Below are 21272 nucleotides of genomic sequence, written 5' to 3' on the forward strand. Positions count from 1 at the left end.
TTTTTTTAAGACAGGATCTCACTTTGTTGCCCAGGCTGGAGTGCAGTGGCACTATCTCGGCTGACTGCAACCTCAACCTCCCAGGCCTAGGCTGTCCTCTCGCCTCAGCCTCCTGAATAGCTGGGACTACAGGCATGCACCACCATGCCCGACTAACTGTATTTTTGGTCTATGGGATTTCACTGTGTTGCCCAGGCTAGTCTCAAACTCCTGAGTTCAAGCAATCCACCCACCTCGGCCTCCTAAAGTGTGGGATTACAGGTGTGAGCCACCATGCCCGGCCTCGAGAGCATTCTTTATTTTGTGTTTTTCTTATGTTTCCTTGTGTTTAGCTTTAAGTTGCACTTTCTCAGTCGGAGTGCTATATAGGTAATGTTGTGTCCTCAGGCTATCACATCTGGGGGCATGTAATCTGCATCTGCCTTACATAGATGATGTTATACTTGAATCAGAATGCTACCCAATTTCTCCTAAGTGTAATGACTGTATTTTACTTTTGTCTTGCAACTAATAAGCAATCTGCAGAGAGATACTTAAAGACTGTGCAAATATCCTGTTCCTCATTAACATCTCTCCTTGGGCTCTGCCTCCATTGATGATTCTTGCCTGATCCAGTCTTTAACCATGATCATTGCAAATTGATCATTTTCCAACTCTAAAGCATTCTCTCTGCATTTAGTAGTTAGCTTTCTAAATCCTACTATAAGCAGGAGACCTACCTTCTCCCCTTACTTTGTAATTTATCTAATTTTTATTGGTATGGTTTTATGAATTTTTCTTTTTTCAAGGACTTATAAGATACTGTTGTGCTTAATTCTTTTGGTAATTAAAAAAAAATTATCTCAGATTATCCCAGAGTCCTCTCAAACCTTTTCTGGGGATGTGTCTTCCTTGGGCCTGTGCATGTGCCATTTTTTTTTTTTTTTATTAAACACAATTTTTAAACACTGGGCCTTATTCTCATCCAGGCTGGAGTGCAGTGGCACATTAATGGCTCACTGTAGCCTTGAACTCCTGGGCTCAAGTGATCCTCCTGCCTCAGCCTCCCGAGTAGCTGGGACTACAAACATGGGCCACCATGCCTAGATCGTAGTGTGTGCTTTTTTTTTTTTTAAGTTCCCCTGTATATGTAGCTGCTTTTAAATGCCTTAATTTCACTAAGTCTTACCCCTGCTTATTCTTGGACCCTTAGGTGGTCTATTATATTCCTCTGCCAGCAATCCTTTCGTCCCAGTTACTCATGATCTGCGCTCTCTCACCCTGCCATGTGCCTGCTACTGCTTTCAGTGGCCTCCAGCTGATATCTACACTATACCACCAGAAACCAGTCCCTCAGGCTGCTCCAGACAAGCCAAAACATTGAAGCTAGTTCTATTTTTGCTTCCATCCTGAGGGAGGAGCTGGAGACTGGGCAGCTTCTTCTCATTGGTGGGACAAGGTGGGACAGATTGAGTGGGGCAAGGATGAATGAAAATGCCACAACATTTTCTACCACTTTGAAGTGTGATCTTTTCATGGTTAGGTGTATGTTTGGTTCCTGCAACTTCTTAACTGGTTTTTAGGGTTTTCCCAATGCTACTTTGGTCCGTATGTTGTTATTTGATATGTCTTTGGGGGAATGAGGGCCTAGAGCTTCCTAGTCTGCTGTCTTGCTGTTTCACTCCAGTTTTGTATTAATTTTCAGCCATTATTTTCTCAAATGTCTTTTCTTTCCTTTTTTCTCTTTTCCTTCTGGAACTCTGATTACATGTGTATCAAAATACTTGAGACTGGGCACGGTGGCTCACACCTGTAATCCCAGCACTTTGGGAGGCCGAGGTGAGTGGATCACTTGAGTTCAGGAGTTTGAGACCAGTCTGCCAACATGGTGAAACCTCATCTCTACTAAAGATACAAAAATTAGCTGGGTGTGGTGGCACATGTCTATANCCTGAGGTTGGGAGTTCAAGACCAGCGTGACCAACATGGAGAAACCCTGTCTCTACTAAAAATACAAAATTAGCCAGGTGTGGTGACACATGCCTATAAGCACAGCTACTTGGAAGGCTGAGGCACGAGAATCGCTTGAACCTGGGAGGTGGAGGTTGCAGTGAGCCAAGGTGGTGTCACTTGGGGAACAGCCTGGGGAATAGAGTGAGACCATCTTAAAAAAAAAAAAAATTGCTTGATATTGGTACACAAGTTACTGAGATTCTGACCAGACTTTTTTCCTGCTTCAGTTTTTCAAAAATAGTTAAATAATCCTTAAGTCTCATATATGGTTCATGAAAAAAAAAAAAAAAAAGAAATAAAATTAAATACTTATTCAGAATTTTTATTTTTCCTGTTTTATAATGTTAAAAATCAGTTTATCTTCTTTTTAAAAACAAATTTCAGCTTCTATTTTGTTTTTATTTTATTTCTGGAAAGTAGCCATGTATGAAAATAATTCAGTTTCTTTTTATTTTAGCTCATCAGACCCAACTTCCTAAAACTTAATGTAACTTGTCTGTTAGTTCAAATCCTAAAACTGAATGTAACTTGTCCGTTAGTTCAGGCTCAGTAAGTCTTCAGCCCCTTCAGTCCTATCTTTAACTGTTGATATACTAGACCCAAGCAGGCATTTTTGTAAGCTGAGAGGCAAATGAATAGAATAATATTTTCTAACCAGTCTTCTCCCATATCCCATTTCAATGTCCCAAAGTTTAGTTAACAGAACAGGGAAGCTGCCCTGAACTAAACTTGGCACTTTGGAATCAGCTTCTACTTTAAATTCAGGGGGTACATGTGCAGGTTTGTTACATGGGTATATTATGTAATGCTGAGGTTTGGGTATGACTGATCCCATCACCCAGGCTGCTTCAGGTTGTATAGTTTCTGTAGCTGTGTCTTCAAGTTCACTGATTTTTTTTTTTTGAAGTGTCTAATCTGTTATTAATCCCATTAGATGGAATTATCATTTTTCCTTTTTTATTTTTATATATATTTTGTGACGGGGTCTTATTCTGTTGCTTAGGCTGGAGTGCAGTGGCATGATCTCAGCTCACTGTAACCTCCACCTCCTGGGTTCAAGTGATTCTAGTGCCTCAGCCACCCAAGTAGCTGGGATTATAGGCACGCGCCATCACACCTGGCTGATTTTTGTATTTTTAGTGGAGACAGCGTTTCACCATGTTTGTGAGACTGGTGTCAAACTCCTGGCCTCAGTGATCTGAGTACAGACCTACCAAAGTGCTGGGATTACAGGCGTGATCCACCGTGCCTGGGCAGCTCTTTTATTTTTTATCTCTTGAAGTTCCAGTTGGTTCTTTTTGTTTGTTTGTTTGTTTGTTTTTTAAGGTAGCATCTTACTGTGTTGCCCAGGCTGGGGTGCAGTGGCACAACCTTGGTTCACTGCAACCTCTGTCCCCTGGGTTCAAGCAGTTCTCATACCTCAGCCTCCTGGGTAGCTAGAATTATAGGTGTGTGCCCAGCTAATTTTGTATTTTTATTCATTCAATTGATAATTGAGTGATATGTAAAATAGCAAATATTTATTGAGCTTCGCATTTTACTAGACAGTGTTCTAAATGCCTCCTATGTTCATTTTGTTTAATCTTCCGTCCCTCCCTATGCGGTAGGTATTTGTATCTCATTTTGCTGATGAAGGAATGGAAGCTTAGAGAGAGTAACTTGCCTCAGGTGCCACAGCTAGTGGATGTCACAGTGTTAAGTAGAGCAGTGATTCAAAGTGTAGGATCTAGTATCTGCTCTGATTTATGCAATCCAACAGAACAAATAGTTGACAGTCCTGGGAGTCACTGAGGAAAAGTTATTTGAGTGGGAAAAAAATATCTTGTTGAAATTGAAGACATTTTCATGGTTGCTTGCTAACCAACTGACCGCCTGCTAACCAACTATACCAATCTTTCAGCAGACATTCTCAAGTGGGAACAGCCTTGACTACAGTTCGGTAGTAATTTGCACAGTATTTGAGGGTTTAAAAAAGAGCAGTAGGCCAGACCCAGTGGCTCACACCTGAAGTCCCAGCCCTTTGAGAGGCTAAGGCAGTTGAATCACTTGAGCCCAGGAGTTTGAGACCAGCCTGGGCAGCATGGTGAAAACTTGTCTCTGCAAAACATACAAAAATTAGCCAGCCTGTACAACAAAGCAAGATCCTATCTCAGGGAAAAAAAAAAATGAAGAGGAAGAAAAAGGGATGAATTCAATGGCAAAATATAACAATCCTAAATAAATAGACATCTATAGGTTCAAAAAAAAAAAAAAAAAAAGGGAGCAGCATAGCTTTCCAGTTGTACTTGGGTTATTATTCAATTCCAAATCATATGCTATTCACGAACTGTTCAAAATAAATATATGGATCATATATTATCTAAGGACATGTTCATTAGGATATCTGTCTTCAGTCCTGATTCAGGACTAAAGGTGAGACTTCATCTTCTGAAAAAAAATTGGTATTAATGTTTTGTTTCTTTTTTTGAGAAGGTGAATTTATTCTTTTTTACAACTCCTGTGAAATACATCAAGTGCTTTTGGGATCTCTGATATGAAGGATTCTGTTAAAATGTCAGGTTATCATTTTATCCTGCCTTATGAGTTTTCTATTGCTATGTAATAAATTACTGCAATCTTAGCCTAAAACCACACCCATGTATCATCTCACAGTTCTCTAGTAGTTTTGTAGTTCCGTAGGTCAGAACACCTAGTAGGCTGGACTGGGTTCTCTGCTTAGGGTCTCATAAGGCCAAAATCAAGATGTTGACCATGCTGGTATCTCATCTGGAGGCTCCTGGGAAGAATCAACTTTCAGGTTCATTCAGGTTGTTAGCAGAATTCAGATCCTTGGGTCTGTAGGTCTGAAGGCACCGTTTCCTCGATACATGGCTGCTCTGGCTTCATCAAGTCCTTCTTATGTGTCAGATCTGACTTCTGCCACCCGCCAAAGACTTAGCTTTATAAACAGCTTATGTGTAGATTATGCTCATTGGGATAATCTTTCTTAAAGTCAGCTGTACCATGTGGCGTAATATTATTCATAGGGACTGAAACATTATCACAGCCACAGGTTCTACCTACAGCCCTTATACCAGGGTAAAAGGTCATCAGGGGGTCAGTCTGAGAATTCGATCACAGCTATTAATTTTCATTGTTAAATGTTGTTGTGAAGGTCACATTTTTGGTACAATAGGCAACTTTTCTACTCTCAGGTCTCATTCTGTCCTTGTTACCCCCCTTCCTTGAACGTAATTGTTTCTTCCTTTAAAACAGTCAGCCCCTTTTTCCTCTTTGTTTGGTAGCACACTTGTCCTTAATGTCACCCATGGCTCTTCAAGGAAACTGAATTTACCTTTTAGGATAGCATTCCCTGAAATCACCTTTGTGTTTATCAGTTATATAAGAAATATTGTTTGACTGCAGACATTATCACTATCATCCCTGTGCTTCAGTTCCCTAAGCCTGAGTATTTAATGTAGGATTTAGTTGCTCACAGACATGGACAAGGTATTCTTCATCTGTGTGATCTGCAGATAAGCTGCACCTTATTTTTTCATTCTTTCCTCTCTTGCATTAAGATCCGAAGATGTCTCCCTGCCTACAAGTTCAAGAAGTATATTACAACCCTGTATATCTCTCAGTCATTGTTCAGCCTAGTAATGCTGCTGTAATTCCACTTTATCTCACAGCAGGGTCCAGCAGAAAGCACATCAGTAATGAAAAACAGTAATTCAAAACCATGTGCAGTGGAACGTTTGAAGGCTTATAGATCCATCTGAAGCAACAGGGGATTTCTCAGGCTGCCTAGAGAACCTGAATAGGTTATAGTTGCAGAAACTACATAATTCTGCTCATAGTGTAGCGTGAGGGCTTATACCGGGCAGAATGGGTAATGTGTCTGCATTTCCCCAAGTCCCTCAGGCAGGATTTTTTTTCCAGTTAGTGTTAGTCACTGAAGAAGAAAATGTTTATATAAAAGCTTTAGTGTATAATTTAGGATTTTTCACATATAAGGGGAATTGCAGGATTTTTAGTTTTATCTTTTGAACTAATTTAGAACGAAGATGGGATAGTTGTCTTTGGTTGTCAGGAAAATTGTAAAACCCCCTGAGGTCTGATGTTGGGTAGGAAAATAAGAAAAGGAAATATTTACAAGATTCATGTATTGTCTCATTTCAGTTGAGATGGTAGTTTTGAGCAAGTTTTTGTGTCTGATTGATTCATGCACTATTTATTAAATGTCTACTTCATACCAGGTAGACATAATATACAGGACATATGTATTATGTACCAACAATGGACTGTGCTCTTAAGGATCCCATACTCTAGGGGGTGAGAAATAGACTTCTTCCAGAAATAGTGTTGTGAGATAAGTGCTACTAGATAAGTGAGTGGGTACCCAGAGGAGAAATTCTGTAGTGGTTGGAGAAGGCTTGATAAGGGAGCTGACAGTTGAACAGTCTTGAAGAGACAGGAGTTTGTGCCAGGCAGGCAAGTGGGGGCAGGGCGCATTCTGGGCAGAGGAAATGTCATTTGTGAGGAGAGTGAGGAATTTGTTAAGGCTGGTGCCTAGAAAGAGTTAGAATAAGGAGGAGGCAGGAGTTAAGAGTAGAAATTACATGGCACTCAAGTTGTGAAAGTTCTTGGGTGGGTTAAGGATTTTGAATGTAAAATCCTATAGATAGTAAGAAAATAGTTAAGGCTGGGCATGGTGGCTCACACCTGTAATCTTAGCACTTTGGGAGGCTGAGGTGGGAGGATCTCTTGAGTCCAAGAGTTTGAAACCAGCCTGAGCAACATGATGAAACTCCATGTCTACAAAAAATAAATAAATTAGCCAGGCATGCTGTTGTGTACCTGTGGTCCCAGCTACTTGGGAGGCTGACGTGGGAGGAGGATTTCTTGAGTGCAGAGGTCGAGGCTACAGTAACCATGATCGTGCCACTGCACTCTAGCCTGGGTGACAGAGTGAGACGCTGTTTCCAAAAGAAAGAAAGAAAAACAATTTAAGATTTTAAGCAAGGACTGTGATGACCTTTGCACTGTAGAATAATAATTGAAGGTAGTATGGAGGATGCCTTGAGGTAAGGAGTTGGGCACCAAGACAGGCACCAACTGTCTATTAAAAGAAGACTAGGGTCTGTGGCATATTCAGGAAGGGATATATTCCAGAGATATTTCAGAGTTCTGCTCTAAAGTGGGAATAATAATAGTATTTATGTTACAGTGTTGATATGAAGAATAAATAATAAGTTTAAGGTGTTTGGAGCAGAGCACGCAGGGCACATAGTTAGTGTTGAATAAGTGGTATTGTTGTTATAATTGTTATAATTACTGCTGTACCAAATAAGACTTGTAATAATCCTATGGGTTATAATATGGAGGGGAGGGAAGGAGTGGCATTAAGAAGCAGCAGCAGATCTCTCTTCACTATTAACCCATCACAAACGTTAGAGGGACCACGGCCTGTCTTTGGGAATAAATGTAAGTTGAGTACATGCCTTGCTAACTAGTGCTTTCAAGTAACTAAGGAGGAATAGTGAAGCTTTTAGAAGAGTAGGCTGAAGGATTCTTTGTGCTCATCTAAGATAAGTGGGGTGGTACATCCTTTAGTGAGGGGAGATTCTCTTCACTTCTCTTTAATAGGTAAAGATCTTTAGACAATACATGAGAAGTTCTTTTCTCTGGTCAGTATAAAAGCTGATGCTTGAATATTTGTCCGCATTTTAAGAACCTCTCCATTTTCTTGTAATTATGTGTGAATAAATAGAATTTATATAGCTTAACACAGTATTTCATTAATAACACATAGTGACTTGCCAATCAAAGTCAGCTTTTCGGAACATTCTTAAAGAATAATGGAAATGACTCAGCAAAGCCTAATTTAGCTTCCAGTGCTGCTTTAAAAGGGAGAGCAAAGATGGCATTTGTCTAGTGCTGCACAGTCATATAAAAAGGAAGAGGGGGAAGCTTGTGTTTATTCTATACTACTGTATGCCAGAGACTTTACATGTGTTTCATTTAATCCTCAGAGCAAACCTGAGACAGAAGTATTGTCTGTTTTATAGATGATGAAATTAAGCTTCAGAGCAACTGAGTAACTCACCTAGGGTCATGCTGCTGATAAGTGGTAGAATTTGAGCATAGGCCTATCTGGTTGCAAAGCCAAATGCTCTTTTTACCACTTTGCCTTATTTAAATAACTTCTTTATATGAATGAACTTCATTATCACCTGCCCAGAGCAATTTTACAGGATTTGGCTATAAAAAAAAGAAAGAAAATACAACGACTATAGGGGAAATATGCTTTTTCTTTGCATAGAATATCAGAAAGTGAATTGGTAGATCTCTCACACATAATCTATTTTGTTAGCAGGTGATTATTTAGGTTTTGTGGAAACACGTAAAAAGTTTATAGGACCTTTGACTTACAGGTAAGCCAGGCCACCTCCCTTATTTTACAGAGGAGGAAGCTGAGGCCTAGAGAAGTGACATGACTTGCCTAATTACACCTGGTTTATGACAGAGTTGGAATTAGAACCCTAGACTCTCTAGTCCAGGTTAAAGTCCTTTTTTATAAGGTACAAACCTTTGTTATACCTGGAGTTCCTAAAAGATGATGTATATGAATATAATTTGAGAATTATTTTTTGTTTCTGGCAATTGGCATGTACCATCAAGGCAGAGGGTTATAAATTATTTACATTCTGAATGCTACACATTTGGATCAGATTATTCACTATCATGTAGTGGAACATAAGCTTAAAGGTCTGTGTCTGGAGAGAGGCCTCCCTTCTACCTGTTGACAGCTCTGGCAGTTGTACCTGTGTTATATCCCATCTTATGGAAAGGATGGTTGAGTTTTGTTGTTGTTTTGAGACAGAGTCTCACTATATCACCCAGGCTGGAGTGCAGTGGCACGATTTTGGCTCACTGCAACCCCTGCCTCCCAGGTTCAAGCGATTCTCCTGCCTCAGCCTCCTGAGTAGCTGGGATTACAGGTGCATGCCACCACGCCTGGCTAATTTTTGTATTTTTTAGTAGAGACGAGTTTTCACCATGTTGGTCAGGCTGGTCTCGAACTCCTGGCCTTGTGATCTGCGTGCCTTGGCTCCCAAAGTGCTGGATTACAGGCATGAGCCACAACACCTGGCCAGGATGGTTGAGTTTTAAGAAAGCAGGAAATGCTTCCTGCTGGGCTAATCCATACTGCTTTCTACTGGCCTTTTCCCCAAGCTTGACATCTTTAGGTTTTGTTATATCTTGTTAATTGTTCCTGCTGATAGTATTATTAGCAGTTCTGCCCCAGTTGAGCCCAGGGTCGTGGATTAAAAGTGATACCAGTGAAGGGCCTGTGATGATGTGGTGATTGCTAGGGGTAAATCATGAGCTGCAGTTTGAATGAGAGGGCTAGGGTCATGAACCCAGGACTGATGAGTCAGGACATGACCTTGAACTTGGTGAACTGTGACTTAGGCTTGTACATAAGTTTCTTTAGAGGAAGCTTTTGCATGCATGGATGAGGCCTTATTTAACAAGAAAGAAACTGAGGCTCAGTGATGCCTCAGACTTAGCCATAAAGAAACACATTTATTTTCATAGACAAAACTGCCCCAGGAAATTCCTGTTACTTCACCCTTTGCTTCTCACTGCTTAGTGGAAGGTCAATACCATTAGAACTTTCAGGCGCCAGCCTGGGTGGCCAACCTAATGCAGTAAGACAGTTCTAGCTCCAAGTAATGGTGAACTTGGAGCAGAGCCCAGTGTAATTAAACCCCTGCAGTAAAGAATTTGATGTTGGTTGGTCTTCATTCATCTCAATGAATGGGCTTCCGATGGGAATATGATATGTTCTGAGCAAACAAAAACAATGGCTCTAGAGATTTATCCCATTGCCTTGAAGATTGTTTGGTTCCAAATTAAATTTAGATAATTCAGTAAGAGGAAAGTTTCTTTTGGTAGATGGCATTGTGAGGTAGGGCAGAATTTAGAGCATTTCTCCATTCATTAAAAAGACTGTGGGGCAGAGTGAGAGGAGAAGGTAAAAAAATATATATATATTTGTCCAGTAGGGTTACTTGTAAATTATATAGTTTCCAGTAGAGTAAGGGTTATTTGAACCCTTATGACTCAGAATTCCAAAAGGACTTTTGGTTGTGTGACCCTTAGGTGTCCTGTCTGTTCCTTGTCCTGCTCCATTGCCTTCTGTATGTTTTGTTTTCCAGTACTCAGTGTTTTCTTGGCAAGTAAACTCAAGTTGACTAGAGTGCCAGGCTCCCAAAGGGTAAAGTAAGGAAAGCAAAGTTGTAGAACTTCCTTTTTTTAGTTGGGTATTAGGGCAAATTTATGGAAAAGAAGGCTGAAGAATAAAGAGAAATAAAAGGGAATTTTAAACAATTAGCCCATGTTTCTCCTATGTTTGCTAGTCATTTCCACATCCAGAAAGGTACTTGTGTACACTTTCAGGCCTTTAGAATTCAGTCTGGCTCTACTCGTTAAGTCTTGATTTGGCATGCCAGTCACAGGGCATTTCTTTCCCTTGTTTTTCTCTCTCTAGTCACTATGTGTGTGTGTGTATATATATATATAAAATACATATATATAATATGTTAAAAATATAAAAATATATATAAAACATATATATATGTCTGTATATAAGACACATATATATACAGACACATATATGGTTATTTTAGAGGAACTAGTGTAATTACCTTTAAAAAGTCCCAACGGCCGGGTGCAATGGCTCATGCCTGTGATCACAGCACTTTGGGAGGCTGAAGCGGTGGATCACAAGGTCAGGAGTTTAAGACCAGCCTCACCAACATGATGAAACCCTGTCTCTACTAAAAATACAAAAGTTAGCTAGACATGGTGGCACGTGCCTGTAATCCCAGCTACTTGGGAGGCCGAGGCAGGAGAATCACTTGAACCCGAGAGGTAGAGGTTGCAGTGAGCAGAGATCGGGCCACTCAGCCAGAGTGACAGAGTGAGACTTCGTCTCAAAAAGCTCCTGCTGGGTGCTCATATCTGTAATTTCAGCATTTTGGGAGGCCAAGGTGGGCGGATCATGAGGTCTGGAGTTCGAGACCATCCTGGCCAACATGGTGAAATCCTGTCTCTACTAAAATACAAAGAATTAGCTGGGTGTGGTGGCACATGTCTGTGGTCCCAGCTACTTGGGAGGCTGAGGCAGGGGAATCACTTGAACCCAGGAGGTGGAGTTTGCAGTGAGCCAAGATGGTGCCAATCTTGGCTTACTGCACTCCAGCCTGGAGACAAAGCAAGACACTGTCTCAAAAAAATAAAAAAAGTCCTAACATTGGGCCAGGTGCAGTGGCTCATGCCTGTAATCCCAGTGCTTTGGGAGGCTGAGGCCAGTGGATCACTTGAGGCCAAGAGTTCAAGACCAGCCCTGTCAACATAGTGCAACCCTGTCTCTATAAAAGAAAAAAAAGCCCCAACATCTATAAAAGCTTAAAAAAGTTTCCTCTTTTCTTTGTATTTAGTGTTTTTTTAAAAAAAAAACTTTAAAATTGTTAAATGTAACACACATCAGAAGACAATACAGAACAAATGGATGCTTTTATAACCACCTTGCAGGCTGGAGATACAACCTTATCAGCACCTCAGACTTCCTTCTCTTGCTTCTGTCTTCTTCCCCTGAAGGGTAACCGCTGTCCCAGCTTTTATAGTAATTACATCCTTAGTTTTCTTTAGTTCTATCACTCAAGTGTACTTCCCCAAAGATGCCTTAAAAAACATTTTGGGAAGGGGGCATGTGACAGGCAGAATGATGGCCCTCAAAGATGGTCATATCCTAATCCCAAAACCGGTAACTCTTACCTTTCATGGCAAAAGAGACTTTGAGATGTGATTAAGCTACGGATCTTGAGATGGGGAGATTATCCTGCATCTGTCAGGCGATTCCATTTTAATCTCAAGGGTCTTTATAAGAGGGAGTCGGGCGGGTACAGTAGCTCATGCCTGTAATCCCAGCACTTTGGAAGGCCGAGGCAAGCAGTTCCCTTGAGGTCAGGAGTTTGAAATCAGCCTGGCCAACATGGTGAAACCCCATCTCTACTAAAAATACAAAAATTAGCTGGACGTGGTGGCAGGCATCAGTAATCCCAGCTACTTGGGAGGCTGAGGCAGAAGAATCGCTTGTACCTGTGAGGCGGAGGTTGCAGCGAGCCGGGGTCTTGCCATTGCACTCCAGCCTGGGAGACAGAGCAAGATTGTTTTAGGAAAAAAAAAAAAAAAAAAAAAAAAAAAAGAAAAATAGAGGGAGTCAGGAAGGTCAGAGTCAGAGAAGGAGATGTGACGTTTAAAGTGGAGATTGGAGTGATGTACTCTGAGCCAAGACATTCAGGTAGCCTCTAGAAGCTAGAAAGGTCAAGGAAATGATTGGCCCTGGATCCTCACAAGGAATGCAGTCCTGCTAACTCCTGTTAGACTTCTGACCTCCAGAAGATGGTAGGATAAGTTTGTATTGTTATAAGCCACTAAGTTTGTGGTAATTTGTTATAGCACCAATGGAGAATTTGTACAGGAAATAGTTTTAAACTTGCAGAAAAGTTGAAGACAAAGAATAGTATCCTTTACTCAGATTCACGCATTGTTAATATTTCACTATATGTTTTAGTATTCATTTTTTTCTTTCTCTCTGAACTGCTTTAGAGTGAGTTGCACCTGTCATAGCCCTTTAATCCTAAATATTTCAGAATCATTTAATTAAAAATATTGGGGGAATGGGATCTTGCTATGTTGCCCAGGCTAGCTTTGGACTCCTGGTCTCAAGCTGTCCCCCCTGCCTCAGCCTCCTGAGTAGCTGAGACTATAGGCATGCACCACTGTGTCTGGCAATTTTTTTAATGCATAATAATCTTATAGTTCTCAACCTCACTACATTTAACATTGATAGTTTTATTTATCATCCACATTCAAATTTTGTCACTCAATCCAATAATATCCTTTGTAGAATTCCCCCACTCCCCCCCAGTTTAGGATTCCGTGTAGGATTAGGTGTTGTGTTTAATTGTCATATTTCTAGCTTCCATGAATCTGGAACATTTCCACAGGCTTTCTTTGTCTGTCTTTCTTCTTTTTTTTTTGAGATAGAGTCTTGCTCTGCTGTTATCCAGGCTATGGTGTGGTGGTGCAAACACCACTGCACCTTGAACTCCTGGGCTCAGGTGATCCTCCCACCCCAGCCTCCCGAGTAGCCAGGATTACAGGCACCACACTCAGCTCTTTGTCTTTCTTGACATTGACTTTTTAAACATAATGCTTCTCATTTTTTATCTGTCTGGAGTTTCCTTATGAGTAGATTTAGGCGTTCCTGGATGGAGCATTTTACTGTACCCTTCTCAGAGTATACAGTGCCCCTTGTTGGTGATGTTAATTTTGACACTATCCAGTCAGCGTTGATTAATTTCTTTATGGTTACTATATTTTTACCCTTGAACCAATAAGCAACCTGTAAGAGGGGACATTTTAAGACTATGCAAATATCCTACTCCTCAACAAAATTTCTCCTTAGATTTAACATCCTTTAATAATTCTTGCCTGAATTTTTTTTTTTTTTTTTAGGCAGAATTTCACTCTTGTTGCCCAGGCTGTAGTGCAATGGCACAGTCTCGTCTCATTGCAACCTCTGCCTTCTGGTTTCAAGTGATTCTCCTGCCTCAGCTTCCTGAGTAGCTGGGATTACAGGTGCGTGACACCACCCCCAGCTAATTTTTGTATTTTGAGTAGAGATGAGGTTTCACCACATTTGGCCAGGTTGGTCTCGAACTCCTGACCTCAGGTGAGCTGCCCGCCTCAGGCTCCCAAAATGCTGGGATTATAGGCATAAGGCACCGTGCCTGGCCATGAAGTTTGCTATTATAGTTACAAGATTATGACTTTCCAACTCTAGTATTATCTCTGTTTCTCAGTTGGCATATGGTATGCTACTGTAAGAAACAATTCTCCTTTCTTGTCTATCAGTTTATCAATCATTGATACAGAATGATACATTTTTATTTTTTCAGTAGTTTGTTACACTTATTAATTATTTTGGTGCTCAAACTGTCCCTGATTTGATCAGCAGGGGTTCCTTCAAGCTGGGTCCTGTGTTTGTTGGTGACATACCTACTCCCCGCCTCCTTTTTTTTTCTTTTTTTCTCCCCCCCCCGCCCCCGACCCCATACTTTCTGGCATAAAAAGCTGTTCCAGGCTTATCTTTTACTTTGCTATTCCAGCCCTGGAATCAGACATTTCTCCAAGGAGCCCTGATTCTTTTTAATGGGAGGTGGTGGTAGGGCCAGACGTGGGTGCCACGTATACTCGGGATGTCTGCTTTTATGTTCTTTCAGTGTGGCAGATCTAGGAAATATATGCAAACACACACACACACACACACACACACAGACACACAACATACGTATACATGAATATACATGGGCACCTATTTATATATGTACATATTTTAGAAATCAAGAGTTCACACAGATAGCTCCGATTTCAGTCCATCCCCACAGGGTTCTTTCTTGCCTTTCCCTATTTCATATTAGTATGTCCCTCCTTCCACAGCAAGAACCCTGGCTTCTAGCATCATCAACACCTTTACTCATTTGCTCAGTCCTGTAATACCTCTTAAATAGTTTGGATTTGCTTTGCCTATACCTCTACAAGAATAAACCAAATAAAATAAAATTGAGGATTTGTTTGCAGTCCTCCCCCTAACCCTACCCAAAACTATGATATGAAGTCAAATATTGTGGGTTTTTTTGTTTGTTTTTGTTTTTGAGACAGTCTCACTCTGTTCCTCAGGCTAGAGTGCAGTGGTGTGACCTTGACTAATTGCAACCTCTGCCTCACAGATTCAAGCAATTTCTCCTGCCTCAGTCTCCCAAGTAGCTGGGATTATAGATGGGTGTGCCACCACACCTGGCTGATTTTTGTATTTTTATTAGAGATGGGGTTTTGCCATATTGGCCAGGCTGGTCTTGAATTCCTGACCTAATCCACCTGCCTCAGCCTCCCAAAGTGCTGGGTTTATAGGCGTGAGCTGCTGCACCCGGCCTTGTATTTGCTGATTCTTTTTTAACCCTCTCTAGTGTGGATTTGGTATTCATTTAAACTAACAGTTGGGTTTATTTTTAGTTTATTTTCAAATTTAGCTTTCTTTCTTCTTCCCATACTAGTTAATTTTATTTTATGTTTGAATATGTAGACCATCAGCATGCTTCCAAAAGTCAAGACCATGTAAGAGGTATACATACCCAGAGGTGTCAGACGTTCTTGTATTCCTTCTGTCCTTTTCTCTTTCACCCTTATTATGACCAATATCATTGTTCTCTGGTTTATTTTTCCTGTGTTTGTTTTTGTAAAAATAAGCATATATATATTAATATGTTTTCTTATTTTCCCTTCTTTCTTAAACAAATGCTAGCAAAGTATAGAAGCTCTTCTGCACTTGCCTTTTTTTTTGAGACAGGGTCTTGCTGTGTTGCCGAGGCTGGAGAGCAGTGGCACTATCATGGCTCATTGCAGCTTAACCTCTGGGACTCAAGTGATCCTCCCACCTCAGCCTCCCAAGTACCTGAAACTATAGGCACCCATGCACTACCACGCCCAACTAATTTTTGTTATTTCTTGTAGAGATGGGGTTTTGCCATGTTGCCCAGGCTGGTCTTAAGTGATCTGCCAAAGTGCTGGGGTTACAGGTGTGAGCCACGCTGCTCAGTCCTGCACTTTGCTTTTCTCATTTAATAATAGGTCCTGAAAAATGACTCCGTATCATTTTATACATGTGTTTATACATAAGTTTTCAACCATTCTATACTTGAGCATTTAGCTGTTTTTCAGTAATGCTGTAATGTCTAATCTCGTGCGTCCATTTTTACATTGTTAAGGTATCTTCAGGATAAATTCCTAGAAGTAGGATTGTTGGGTATATTAATCTACTCAGGCTGCTGCCATAGAATACCACAGACTGGGTGGCTTCAACAATATAAATTAATTTTCTCTTAGTTCTAGAAGCTGGAAGACTAAGGTCAAGGTGCTGGCAGGGTTGCTTTCCGAAATAGGTTCTTCCTGGCTGGCAGATGGCCACCTGCTTGCTATGTCCTCACATGACTGTTTCTCTGGGGTTGTTGCCCAATCCAGCCTTTTCTCTGTGCTTTCTCACTCCTGGTGTTTTTTCTTCTGTATGAAGACACCAGTCCTGTTGGATTAGGACCCCACCCTTATGGCCTCTTTTAACTTTATCATCTAAAGGCCCTGTCTCCAAATACATTTACATTTGGTGGAAGAGCTTCAGGATATGAATTTAGGGGGAACACAATTCAGTCCAGAGCATTGGGTCAGATGGTAAATACTTATTTATGTATCTACTGTTTTGTTAGATATTGCCAAATTTCCCTCCACAGGGATTGTACTATTTTGCATTTCTGCTAGCAATGTATGAAAGTGCCCATGTGCCCACAGCATCTCCAACAGAGTGTATTGTCAAGCTTTTGAATTTTTGTCAGTTTGATGGGCGAGAAATAGTATTCATTGCAGTTTTAATTTGCATTTTTTGAATGAGTGAAATTATATGTCTTTCCACATATTCAAGTCATTTTTATATATTTTGTGACGTGTCTGTGTCTTTTGCCTATTATTCAATAGCCTTTTGAGTTTTTTCTTTGGTTTTTAAAAGTTATTTATAAGCCAGGTGCAGTGGTGCACACATGTATCTGCAGCTACTCTGAGGGCTGTGGCGGGAGGATGACATGAGCCTAGCAGTTTGAGGTCAACCAGGGTACCATAGCGAGACCCTGTCACTTAAAAAAAAGGTTCTTTATATATTAGAGATATTAGCCCTGTATTTGTGATTTGTGTTGGCAATTACTTTTTTCTAGTGTATTGTTTTCCTTTTGACTTTGCTTATGGTGTTTTTTTGCTGTATGAAAGTTTTTTATTTTGATTTTTTGTTTTTCGAGATGGATCTCACACTGTCACCCAGGCGGGCGTATTTGCCCAGCTAATTTTTTGTATTTTAAGTGGAGATGGAGTTTTACCATGTTCCACAGACTGGTCTTGAACTCCTCAGCTGAGGCAGTTTGCCTGCCTCGACCTCCCAAAATGTTAGAGTTACAGGCATGAGCCGAAGCACCAGGCCACAGCTAACTATGTTCTTTTTCCAAATGGCTATCCAATTACCCCAGCAAAATTTATTTAAAAACAATTTGAGAGATTTGGGATACCATGTTTATCATATACAAAGATTTCTATAAAACAGTTTTAAATTTTTATTTTTTTATTTTTATTTTTTTTAAGAGATTGGAGTCTTGCTTTGTTGCCCAGCTGGTCTTGAACTCCTACTCAAGCAGTCCTCCCACCTCAGCCTCCCAAAGTGCTGGGATTACAGATGGGAACCACCATGCCTGGAATATACAATGATTTCTATGTACGCACAGTGTTTTTAAATTACAGGTTGAGGCCAGGTGTGGTACCTTCAGGTGGGAGGCCTGCTTAAGGCCAAGAGTTTGTGACCACCCTCGGCAGCATAATGAGACCCCGTTTCTACAAAAATTAAAAAAAAAATTAGCTGGGTGTGGTGGTATGAGCTTGTAGTCCCAGCCACTTGGGAGGCGAAGGAGAGAGGATCACTTGAGGCCAGGAGTTTGAGGCCGCAGGATTCATGATCATGCCACTGTCCTCCAGCTTGTGTGATAGAGGAGACCTTGAATTAAAAAAAAAAAAAGACATAGACACAACTTATTTAACAGCTTTATTAAGGTATAATTTACATACTATAAAATTCATTTTAAGTGTACAATTTAGTGATTTTAAATAAATTTACAGATTTGTGCAATCATTACCACAATCCAGCTTTAGAACATTTCCATAACCCTAAAAAGATCCCTTGTGCCTGTTTGCAGTCCCTCTCCTCAGCACAGACAACTAATAATCTGTTTTCAGCCTCTTTAGATTTGTCCTTTCTGGATATCTCATATAAATGGAATCATATAATACATAGTCTTTTGCATCTGACTTCTTTTATTTAGCATAATGTTTTGAGGTTTATATTTTTGTGTGTGTTAGTAGTTCACTACTTTTCATTTCCAAGTAGTGTTGCATATATGGCTAGCCTACATTTTGTTTATTCCTTCACCAGTTGGTGGACATGTGGATTGTTCCTACTCTTTGGCTATTATAAATAATACTGCTGTGAGATTCATGTACACATCTTTAGGTAGACCTTTGTTTTTATTTTGTTGGTTAGAATCCTAGGAGTGAAATGGCTGGGTTGTGGTTTTTTTTGTGAATTTTTAAAAATTTATGTTTAATTTTTTGTTTAACTGCCAAACTGTTTTCCAAAATGGCTGTGCCATTTTACATTTATATTTTACAAAGTGACTGCTCAGTTTTTCCATTTCCTCATCTACACTTGTTATTGTTTATCTTTTTGATTATAATAATTCTGATGGGTGTGAGGTGATAGCTTACTTTGGTTTTGACTTCCATTTCGTTAATGACTAATGATGTTGAGCCTGTTTTCATAAGTTCTATACTAATGTTCCCATTAGTATATCCTCTTTGGGAAAACATCTGTTCAAATCTTTAGCTTATTTTAAAATTAGATTATGTATCCTTTTACTGTTGAGCTTTAAGAATTTTTTATGTTTATATTTATCAGACATGATTTGCAAATATTTTTCTCCCAAATATTTTTCTCTGTGGCTCAACTTTTCATTTTCTTGATGGTATCTTTTGAAGCACAAGTTTTAAATTTTGATTAAGTTCACTTTATCCATTTTTTTTTCTTTTATGGATTATTCTTTAGGTGTCATAACTAAAAAAAGAGACAGTTTTTTTTTTTTTTTTTTTTTTTGTAGAGAATAAAACTCAATTATATATATATATTTTTTTCTCTACAAAAAGAAACATGTTTGCCAGGCTGGTCTTAATTGTTCTTTGTTGCCCAGGCTAGTCTTGAGTTCCTGGCCTCAAGTGATCCTTCCGCTTTGGCTTACTAAAGTGCTGAGATTTCAGGCATGAGCCACTGTGCCTGGCTAGAAAAGGCAAATGTTAAAACCACTTTTGTTTCATGTAAATATGAGATTTCCTTTATTCTCAGGTCTGAGTTAATGATTTATTGAGTGAGCTGTGTTGAAATGCATAAGGGTTTGCCTCTGGGTGGGGTCCTATGGTCCTAGCCTCCTTTGGGCAACTATTACTAGGAAGGCTACGTATATAACATTGATCAAAAGTATAGGCTTTGGGGCCTGACTGCCTGGGTTTGAATTTTGACCTCATCTCTTCCTAGCAAAGTTACCTTGGGAAAGTGGTTTAATTTCTCAGTGCCTCAGTTTCCTCATCTGTAAAGTATGGATGATAAGTGCTTCCCTCATATTTGTCTATACATTGCATAGAAACTGTTTGGAGCAGAGCAAGGGCCCAACAGATATTACTGTTATTGCTGGGGAACAGTTCTCAACTGTACTTTGGGATGGGGTTGTGCATATTAAAATCATTTGAGGGGCTTTGCATGCCTTTCCTAACATGGCAAGTTGTACCATAGGTTAGAGTAGCCGGGGTGGTGAGACTTGCACTTAGCCTTCCTTGACACATTTAAAGCTGATTGTTCCTTAAAATCACTTTCATTAAATGAGGCAATTTGGGTTAATGTGTGGAATCACAAAACTCTTCATCAGATATAAAAATAGCTCAAGCTCCATTAACACTTAGAAAATGAATAATCAACTAACTACTGTTGCCAAGGCAAGTATTAGGCAGTAAGCCTTAGGCAAACCAAGAACAGTATGTAATCTGTTCACATTTGATAAAATACATTTCTCTGCCTTTGGGGCATTTTATTAGTCCAGTGACCTGATTATACAATAAGAACTTGCAGTTCAAAATAGGATTCTTGTTTCATTCCTGTTGGAATAGAAGAGCTTCAGCTTTTTCTTTCTGTTTTCATTTGCAGAATGAAATTAATGAATTGAGACCTACCTTCCTTTAAAAGGGATTCATGGTCTGATATGGGTATAGTATCAATAATTTATAAAGAATTCTTACAACTCAACAATAAAAAGACAATTTTTAAATGGGCAAAAGATTTTAGTAGACATTTCTCCAAAGAAGATGTACAAATGTCCAAAAAGCACTTGAAAAGATGCCATCATCATTGATCGTTAGTGAAATGCACATCCAACTTTATACCCACTAGGATCACTATAATTTTTTAAAAAAGGAAGTGTCAGTGAAGAAGTGGAGAAACAGGAACCTTCATACGTTGCTGCTGGGAATGTTTGTTAGTTCAGCCAATGCAGAGAATGGTTTGGTGGTTTCTCAAAAAGTTAAACATAGATTTGCCTTGTGACCCAACAGTTATCCTCTGGGTATATACCCAGAATAACTGAAAATATATGTCAGCACAGAAATGTGTACACAGATGTTTACAGCAGCATTATTCATAATAGCAAAAGTGCAAAAAACCAGAAATATTCATCAATAGTTATATTAATAAGCAAATTTTGGTGTGTACATACATACACTAGATTTTATTAAACTCTGAAAAGGAATGAAGCAGTGATAATGCTACAGCTTGGATGAGCCTTAAAAACATCATGCTAAATGAAAGAAGCTGGTCACAGAGGTCTTATATTGTATGATTCTTTCTATATAATATATCCAGAAGAGATAAAAGCAAATTAGAGGTCACTAGGGGATGGGGCATGGAGAAAGATGAGTGATTATTTATTTAAATGGGTATGGGGGCCAGACATGGTGGCTCATGCCTATAATCCCAGCACTTTGGGAGGCCAAAGTGGGTGTATCACCTGAGGTCAGGAGTTCGAGACCAGCCTGGCCAACTTGGCAAAACTCCATCTACAAAAATTCCAAAAATTAGCCAGGCATGGTGGCAGGCACCTGTAATGCCAGCTACTCAGGAGGCTGAGGCAGGATAATTGCTTGAACTGGGAGGCAAAGTTTCCAGCAAGCCAAGATCGTGCCATTGCACTCCAGCCTGGACGATAGAGCAAGACTCCATCTCAAAAATAAAAATAAAAATAAATTAAGTAAATAAATGGGTATGGAATGCTTTTATCAGATGAGAAAAATGTTTTGCTATTAAAGAATGCTGGTGGTTGCACAACAGTGTATACACTAAATATAAATACTGCTGAATTATACACTTTAAAATGGTTAATTTTATATTATGTGAATTTCACCTCAATTTTTTTAAAACGGGATTTATGAGGTATATTTACTTTTTGTGCTTCCTAGAGCTAAATTTTTTTTTTTTTTTTTTTTTT

General features: G+C 39.7%; 1 protein-coding gene and 1 non-coding gene across 5 annotated transcripts in view; one reads left to right on the forward strand and one right to left on the reverse strand.

Annotated features, from left to right (window-relative positions):
• The window catches only part of ASCC1 (activating signal cointegrator 1 complex subunit 1), a 123731-nt gene that overhangs the window by 31588 nt on the left and 70871 nt on the right, over positions 1–21272 (forward strand). The gene's annotated exons all lie outside the window — the stretch shown is intronic.
• LOC119474158 lies at positions 2604–2735 on the reverse strand. The gene has a single exon (XR_005203451.1). It is a non-coding gene; the product is annotated as a small nucleolar RNA SNORA36 family (small nucleolar RNA).

This window comes from Cebus imitator, unplaced genomic scaffold (genome assembly GCF_001604975.1).
Source record: "Cebus imitator isolate Cc_AM_T3 unplaced genomic scaffold, Cebus_imitator-1.0 Scaffold215, whole genome shotgun sequence".
Taxonomy (NCBI): domain Eukaryota; kingdom Metazoa; phylum Chordata; class Mammalia; order Primates; family Cebidae; genus Cebus; species Cebus imitator.